This window comes from Culex quinquefasciatus, chromosome 1 (assembly GCF_015732765.1).
Source record: "Culex quinquefasciatus strain JHB chromosome 1, VPISU_Cqui_1.0_pri_paternal, whole genome shotgun sequence".
Taxonomy (NCBI): domain Eukaryota; kingdom Metazoa; phylum Arthropoda; class Insecta; order Diptera; family Culicidae; genus Culex; species Culex quinquefasciatus.
In genome coordinates this window covers 87,613,912-87,620,514 of record NC_051861.1, presented here as the reverse complement: position 1 = coordinate 87,620,514, position 6,603 = coordinate 87,613,912, and positions in this window count along the sequence as shown.

Below are 6,603 nucleotides of genomic sequence, written 5' to 3'. Positions count from 1 at the left end.
TGGCCAAGTTTCAAAAAAGTGACCTTTTCCAAATATTTTTTGGTATTTTTTTCTCGAAAGTAAACATTCTAACTAAGAAAAATCTAGATTTTCAAAGCTCTAAGTTTGTTCATTACGGAGATACGCAAGCTGAAAATCAAAAAAATTGAGTAAAAAACTAGCGTTTTTCGTAAAAAAGGCTGATTGTTTAATTTTAACATAGCTTAGCCATTTTAAATGTTTTATAAGGACAAATATACATCATTGGAAAGGTAATGAGATAAGCTTTGAAACTATTAATAGATAAAATGTTGTTTCCAAACCAAAAACTGAAGTTATCATCGAATAACTGGAGTATTTTTTTGACAAATCATATTTTTTTGTGTTTGTTAATCGAGTACTTTTTTTGCTAACCGATGCTAAACATGAAACTAAGATCACTTGATAATCTAACATTGCTGAAATTTCCAGCCTGCGATTTTTTGCGTTTTCGGAGATATGCCATTTTGAACATTTACGTTTTATCAAAATTTGCTGCAATCTACATATGCGCCCCACGGCGTCTTTTTCAGGGGGGTAGTATTTTTTGAGAAATAGCAAGAAAACTGTCATATACATATGAAAGTGTGGAACATCCCCGTTCATTTGCGGGGCGAACGAAAATCTTTGGTCGGGAAAAATCAAAGTTATCCTCATTTGAAGTTTTTGAACTTTTTTCCTATGGGGCCAAATTTCGTCTATTTCAATTTAGTATTGTTGTAAGTCTACATGGGCATGATTTATGGTTCAGATCATATGATTTCTTATGGGAAATGATGCAAGGAACATTTTTCCTGAAGCACGCAAAGTGATTGAAAACAAGGAAAAAAAGTTATAAAGGTTTTATTGAAAATTTGGGAGATTTTCTGATAAAATTGCACACCCCTTTCCCAAAAACAATGTTTTTGGTATTCAGATCATTATTTCGATGAATTCTTTTTTGAGAAATGTTTCTGGACCCATTGAGTACATAAATCACTACAGAAAAGTGTAATTGGTTGGGTTTAAGCTCAACTGTATGTCACAGTTATGAATTTTGGATTTCACCGAATCAACATATTTTTGTGTGTTTTGGTTATAAAATGTACCGTTTACATTAAATTTTCACTTTTTTTTGTGAGTGTGGACCATCATGATATGTTTTGTATCTAATTGAGACATGCAGTGTAAATACAATCACAGAGTTTCTATTTCTATGCCTTTTGTTAATTTGTATTTCCATTTGGGCTATATTATTTGTATTGAAACTACAGAGTTGAACTTGCAATTATTGGTAATAACATAAATATTGCGTTAAAATCATTAAAAAGTTTAAATGTATGTAAATCTATTAATTTAATCTCAAATAATTGAGCTTAACATACTAAACAAGTCTGGCATCCAAATTTGAAACAACGAACAATACAAAAATTAAATTGTTTTGCTAAAAAACACACAAATAATTGATCACAGTGGCAGTGCGTGGCCGAATGATTACGCTGTCCGCTTTGTAAGCGGATGATCCTGGGTTCGATTCCCATCTGCTCCAACCTTCCATCGGATGAGGAAGTAAAACGTCGGTCCCGGCCTTGGTTGTTGTTAGGCCGTTAAGTTATTCCAGGTGTAGGAGTCGTCTCCATGCCATAAGTACAAACAACACACCAAACCAAGCCTACTCCGGTGGAATCGCTGGCGGCGGTTGGACTCGCAATCCAAAGGCCGTTAGTTCAAACACTGGGGTAGAAGGTTCCTTGGAGTAGAAAGAGGTTTGGGTGCTCTCCCCATTCAAGCCTTCGGACTCCTAGGTTCGAGCAGAAACTTGCAATAGATACCACAAAAGACCCGGGGGTCGTTAATGTGGATGGTTTGATTTTTATGATTTACAATATTATCACCTGACCTCAAAATAAGTACGAGATCTCTTGTGAGGTTTAATAAGACTAATACAAATGTGAAAATCTAATGGAAACGGTACATTTTATAACAAAAACAAACAAAAATATGTTGATTCGGTTGAAATCCAAAATTCATAAAAGTGGCTTACAGTTGAGCATAAACCCAACCAATTACACTTTTCTGTAGTGATTTATGTACTCAATGGGCCCAGAAACATTTTTCAAAAAAGAAATAATCAAAATAATGATCTGAATATCAAAAACATTGCGGTTTTTGATGGGAAAGAGGTGTGCAATTTTATCAGAAAATCTCCCAAATTTCCAACAAAACCTTTATAACTTTTTTCTCTTATTTTCAATCACTTTGCGTGCTTCAGGAAAAATGTTCCTTGCATCATTTCCCATAAGAAATCATATGATCTGAACCATAAATCATGCCCATGTAGACTTATAACAATACCAAATTGAAATAGACGAAATTTGGCCCCATAGGAAAAAAGTTCAAAAACTTCAAACGAGGATAACTTTGATTTTTCCCGACCAAAGATTTTCGTTTGCCCCGCAAATGAACGGGGATGTTCCACACTTTCATATGTATATGACAGTTTTCTTGCTATTTCTCAAAAAATACTACCCCCCTGAAAAAGACGCCGTGGCCCGTTTATTTCACTTGCTTTGCTACCTACTTCGTGGACATCGTCGCTTCAAAAATCAATACCTGGTTTCAAGAAGTTCGAAATGACTTTATTGGAATTTTCTGTTGCCTACATTATAAATTGAATATCTTAGTCAAAATAAGGTATTCGTACCGAAGTTTCTCAAGCGAAACTGGAGAATCTCAGTTTGATACCGGAAAAAGTATTCAGCAAAATGTTGACTTAGCATGATGAATTTCTGCGATCAATCCAAAAAACTGATCCACATTTAAGTTCTATGTTGGTTAGTACAAAACATCATAAAAAGTACCTTTAACATATCCTGAAACTGTCACAAACTCTATAATCAAATGAATTTTAAGAATATGGTTTGTATTTTATCGTTTAACTTCATAATTAGTATTTTGAATAAAATTAATTTTTCTGTTATTTGATTTAACAATTAATTTTTTTCCGCAATTTATGCCCGTAAGGGTTGGGGGGGTGTGGTCTCAAGTTATATGGCATGGACTCACAAAAAGAAACACACAGCAGTAAAAAATAAATATTTGACTAAAAATGAATTTATTACGCTTAACAAAATTTTGTTGGTGGGGAGGAGGAGAGGGGGGGGGGGTGAAAGAAAGAGGAGGGAGGGGTTGTATCCTTAAAGTGGGGATGTATTAGCTTATCCATAATTTAATAATATAAACTTGCAATACAATATATACGCAATTCTGTTGCACTTGCAAATTTATGAAAAGACTATTTATTATAAACAATCATCTATTGAAAAACATAAAAAGTCTTAAAAATCGACGTATATCATTTCAATACCATACAATTGCCCAAATTTGTATGAAAAAACATTTAAAAAGCAAAAAAAAAAATTTGGCCGCCTGTTTGTATGGAGATGGCCCATAGTGCATTGTAGTAAAAAGCAAAAACTGCTCGAATGGAAGTGCTCCATTGGAAACCCCTAGGTCTATCCACGACCGTTTCCAATGACCGTGAAAAGATGCCAGAAAATCAAGCTACCAGCCACAATATCCATTGGAAAAATTTGCAAAAAATCATGGACGATCGATTGCAAATGATCCATTTGCCGCAGAGCGCGCGTGTTGTCCGTGTGTGGTACAAAAAGTGCTCAATTTTGAGGTAGGGGGTTTTACACTGTATTATATTTATATTTGTACTAGTTTTTGAAATATGTTCCTTTATGACAGAACTCTTTTGCGAAGTTGTAAATGTAGGCCCAGGTTTTGAGATTCTCAACACTATGACAGCCGTCCATTGCCGGCCGCTGTCATCTCCACCGCACGCTAGGTTCAAGGTTTTTAAAAGACTAAATTTTTTTTGCAATTCCGTCGTGAAACTACTCACTTTTCCTGTCATTCTTGAACGATGAAATAGCCTACCTTTCTGTACCAAAAATAACAGAATCGAATAGCAACACTTTTCAAAATAAATGCTGAAAAGTTCTACTTTTCAGCACTCAAATGGGTGCTGAAAAGTTGAACTTTTTAGCACTTGTTTCGAAAAGTAACACTTTTCAACATTTTTTTGATTTAAACGATTTATTGACAAAAACAAGAAAATTTGACTTACAATTTCACTCAGTGTGTGTTTTTTGGAATTGCAAAAAATGTTGTATGGAACTCGTTGCAAAACTTGATTTTTTCAGCACTCTTCGTATTTATCCAACTCGGTGAACCTCGTTGGATAAATGTACGACTCGTGCTGGAAAAATCCTCTTTTTGCAACTTGTTGCATAAACTACTAATGCTACGCTTTGTTAAGAAGATAAGGAAAAGTCTCCAAGGTATTCTTAAGTATGTTCCGCTTGGAGTTGGAAGGTTTTTGGGAAGGTGGATGGTCTGTTCGAATTTATCGTGTGTTCTCCTTTCTAATGGGAAGAGTTTTCAATTTCTTGTCATCTTTTATTGGATTAATTCTATATGTCGTCGTCTATAAGTAGACTATTTTTAGAAAGGTAATTAAGATTCAATTAAAAATGCGCTTACGAGTTATTTTCAGTAGATCTGGATATTCGATTGCATTGAAGTCTGATTCTTGGATTCGATTCTATCAGTCTAAGTCCTTCCAAACTCATGTTGCTTTCAATCTAAATGACGAGGGTTCGAAACTCGTCGTGAGTTCTTGTTTTTCAATCATTTCAGCAATAGATAAGTCCACAACTTTCTCGTTGGGAGCATTGTAACCATTCAGCCATTTTGAGTGTGTTGCCAACTTTTGAAGAAAAAAATCTAATATAAAAAAATACGGTTGAAAATTTTGCCTTGTCTCGCTGAGATAAGACTCCAATTCTGCTCTGGAAATGAGCTCTTTAAAAAAAAAAACTCGGGGACCCACTTTAATGTATATCTAGCTTCTCCGAATAGTAAACTGTACAAATAAATGGCTTTGTGTGTGTTGTTGTGTGTTTGATCAAAACTGTTGCCAATGACTGGACCGACTTTAATCGACTTGTTTTAGGGTCCCATGATCCGCCATTGATTTTTTCGAAGCTACTATAAGTTGTTCAAAAGTTATCTTTCAACACGTTTTTTCAGTAAAATTCGAATATTCCCAGCATATAATGCACCGTTAGTAGGGTAATCGAAAGAACTTCTTAACGAATCAAACAAAAAATCTGGCAGCCCTGTCTCAAGTCATGATCAATTAAGTGATGTTTAAATACTCTTACTCATCTGTATTCAACAAATTGAAGATCTGGCAACCCTGTCTCGAGTTATGACCGCTTGAGTGATATTTTTAATACTCTTTTAATGCTTATGGGTAGATTTGAGTAGATGACATCTACTTAGCTGTTTGCTCTAATTTATTTATTTTTATAAGGAAAAATATTCAAGTTAAACAATATTGTTTACCAAAATAGGGCTTTCACCAAGTTTCACCAATTTATTGGCTCAATTTTGAAGCGCCCTTTAGTTTTTTTCAAGTCATTTGCACTTTTTTCTGGAAAGTCAACCGAACATTTCAGTGTCCCAGTGAAGTGCGGTCGCAGTTAGTCGCAAAGTCGCCAAGTCGAGGAGCGATTTTTTTTTTGAAAAATTGACTAGAGGCGCCCCTTACGACTTAAAAAATGTATAAAAATTCTCAATATAAAAATTTGACTGAAGGCGCCCCTACGACTTAAAAAAAAAGGAATAAAAATTCTCAATATAAAAATTTGACTGCAGGCGCCCCTACGACTTAAAAAATGTATAAAAATTCTCAATATAAAAATTTGACTGGAGGCGCCCCTACGACTTAAAAATATGTATAAAAATTCTCAATATAAAAATTTGACTGGAGGCGCCCCTACGACTTAAAAAAATGTATAAAAATTCTCAATATAAAAATTTGACTGCAGGCGCCCCTACGACTTAAAAAAATGTATAAAAATTCTCAATATGAAAATTTGACTGGAGGCGCCCCTACGACTTAAAAAAATGTATAAAAATTCTCAATATAAAAATTTGACTGGAGGCGCCCCTACGACTTAAAAAAATGTATAAAAATTCTCAATATGAAAATTTGACTGGAGGCGCCCCTACGACTTAAAAAAAATGTATAAAAATTCTCAATATAAAAATTTGACTGCAGGCGCCCCTACGACTTAAAAAAATGTATAAAAAATCTCAATAAAAAAATTTGACTGGAGGCGCCCCTACGACTTAAAAATATGTATAAAAATTCTCAATATGAAAATTTGACTGGAGGTGCCCTTATGGCTGAAAAAAAAATTGAACAGGGGTGTGCTTATTTTTTGTGTGTTATTGAATTTTGCCTAGGTTACAGCTTTTTAAAGATTTTGACGTTTTTGAAAAATAAAAATTTGTGTCCCGATTGGCCCACTTCCCGTTGACCTAGGGTGTTCATATTTTGGCCAGATTCTAGTTTTATATGTATAAACAACCCCTGAAAATTTCAGGCAGCACGAAAGCACGCAATGTAAATAATAATGATTATGTTTTGTTTGGCTGACCATTATGTGCATTGTCCCGAAGTTTGGTTGAAGTGAAGTCCCGAGTTATAATTGCAAATGATTACGGCTGTCTAACTTGTACGTG